Raw genomic sequence first — 2,945 nt, forward strand, 5'->3', positions numbered from 1 at the left:
GGTTTAGCTGAACTGTAAGTTCACACTGTTTTATGTTTTAATCATTAAGTGTGAATGTTTGAAACCAAGTGGACATGCCTAAAAATAGAGTATGCTGTTGCTTAGATGCTCTAATATTTCAGGTGTTATTCGGGATTATAAAGCTACATGCACTTAATTTTTGGGGCAGGGTGCTGAAACCACTGATCAAACTGACAGGTTTTCTGATGCCACAGATGTACAGAGACCCCTCTTTAGCTGACACAGGGGCGCGGTGTCTTATACCAGGATGGTCTTCAGTCTACTGCAGGCAGCTTGGGTGTTCTCTGTGAAACTTCAAACTAACCAACCAACCATTCCCAACAGTCCAGCAACAGGATGAGTCTGGGCAAGATAGTCGAGGGGGATGCAAACACCTTGTAACCCTTAAAAGCCTGAGCTCCCCAGGGGCAATTGCCGTGCCAAAATCCCCCCAGGGTCAGGGAGAGCTGAGAAATCCCTTGCTGATCTTGCAATAAAGCTTCAGTTGATGGCAAGAGGAGAGCAGCCTGAAGAGGTGCAGTCCAGATGGTGATGGCTCAGGATGACAAATGATTCCAGCAGATTTTTGTTAGGGGTGATGATGTAGTTCAGGTGCTTGCAACGGCTGATAAAATGTTTAAAGCCCTTGCCAAGGAAATGATGTCAACAAGCAGTCTGTCTCGGGAGATGGATCCCTGGGGGACAGTCTGCTTTAAGTCACAGATTTTCATCCACTCTGCTGTGATGGCTGTTTTGTGTATTTTAATTATGTGTTTGGGGGAGGGTATGTTTTTGCTTTTGACTGTTACTCAGTCTTTATCCCCTAGGATGCTTCTCTTTCCATGGGGAAAGTACTTACTTTTCAGTGAAAGGATGCCAAGTGTCTGACGGTCATTTGTCCAAACAAGGGGACTTGTTTTATCAGCGCTGGACGCTTGAATGCAATCACAGTTGTGTCTGTGCTGCTTGCTCCTGCTTATTTTGAGGACATGGAAAGTTCACATGATCAGCTGTGTGCAATTCACATTAAATGCTACTTGGGTTTGGGGTTTTCCCCCCTCTTTCGAGTGGTGTACGAGACACCTACTGTGTGGCTTGCATCATCCAGAGGTAGAAGCCAAAGGCTTCAGTGGCTCGGTGCTGAGAAATTTCCATAGGCAGTAGGGATGGACAAAAGGATTTCTATCTTGAAACAATTTATTGATAAAGGAATTGAGATTTGTTTTTTTCCCCGATGCTTTTGATTTGTCTTGAAATTGTTTAGCTTGCTTGTACCACAATGAAAACAAATCCCAAGGTAGTTGATTACAGCAGGAGTCCTGCTGTCAAATCAACCTTAAAAATAACCTGGTTAAGATCAGATGAAAAATATGCTCATTATCCACTAATGAAATAATTGCTTTGTTAAGAATCTGCAAAAATCAGATTTTGGCTTGATTTTCTGGTACTGAGTCATTCACACTGTTATCTGTGATGTGAAGAGTGGCGGCTTTTGACTGTGTATCTTGAGATTGACGCATTTGAGCTACTCACCTGGTATCACCTGTGATCTTGCAGGTTAATCCCCCAGCTACTGTCCCATCTGCCAGCTGAGGAATGGGGATAGTGGGAGGAGGCATGACTTGAACCAAAGTAGGGCAGGCAGCTGGGAGCAGTGCTTTTGATTTATCCCACATCAGTCGAGGATGCTGGGGAGTGGTGTGCTGGTATGCCATCCCACAGTACTCCCTGCCCCATAGAGGATGCTGCTGCAGTGAGTTGTTGTGTGAAGGCTGTTATGGTGGTCTGGATGTGATGCGTTTCTGTTTGGGAGATTTTGTGATGGTTTTCAGCTGCGTGTGATCAGCACGTTGGCTGCCAGCTCCTATGAAGCCTATTGAAGTAATATTTTTTTTAATGCATGAAACTTGCAATTTTCTCTGAAGTGTCACATTTCTGGAGCAGCTTTGTGGCCAAAGTGAGGAAGAGATCACTGTTTGCTTCTGCTGCTCTTACGGGGAAAACCTGTGAAGTTTGTAAGTGGGAACCAGTCCCTGCAGACAGACAGTAAAAATCCACGTTGAAGCGCCGAGGGAAGGAGACATCTCACAGGCTGTGTTAGGGCCCGTGGCAGTCAGTGTGTTTGTACAGACCTTGTGTGGTTGTTGGTATTCTCATCAGGGCTTATCTCTGTTTTTATTAAAAAATTGTTACATATTTACACCATGTTCAGCTGAATTGCTGCTCTGACAGAAAGTGCTTTTTTGTAGACAGCTATTTTACATTTTCCATTTTACTGTCTGGCTTTTTAACTACTTACTGCGTTTCTGTTTTCCATTTGTTTACACCTTGCTCCTGCCAAGCTTTTCTTTAATACACGATTTCAAAGCAATTTTTCCTTTGTATATGTAGATTTGCAGCTTCTTGAACACGGTACAGTCAAAATCAGTCAAACCTCTTTAAACTCCCCTGCAATTAGCTGGTGAAAGAAAAGGCTCCAATGTCTTTTATTTATTTATTTATTTATTTTTTCTCAACACTCCGAGGGAAAATGTTCCTTTTTGTTTTATTAATGATGTGCTTATGAAATCGAGCATTTGATGGTATGCACTTGGAGCAGGCAGAAGGCGAGCTTCCCCACATTGCGCTGGCAGCGTGCTTCCTTTCTAACGCTAGTTTATTCCAGATGTAGGCTCACTCTGAACAGAGGCTGCCTGATGTACAATGGCTTCATGGTGGAGAAAAATGGCCTGTGGGGACCTACTTGAAGTTGCCAGCTGTATTCTCTATTCTCACTTGCGGTCTGTTACGTAAAATGACCCATATTTTTTGCTTGCGATTAATCCAAGTAGCATATTCATACTGTCTTTTAAAAACATTTTAATTATTTGTAGCTCGGGCACTTTGAAGTTGATCTCAGCTTCAAGTGGAAAAATCTGGTCCAAAGAGCTGCCTGCTCGGAAGAG

This window comes from Buceros rhinoceros, unplaced genomic scaffold, assembly GCF_000710305.1.
Source record: "Buceros rhinoceros silvestris isolate BGI_N320 unplaced genomic scaffold, ASM71030v1 scaffold14944, whole genome shotgun sequence".
Lineage (NCBI taxonomy): Eukaryota > Metazoa > Chordata > Aves > Bucerotiformes > Bucerotidae > Buceros > Buceros rhinoceros.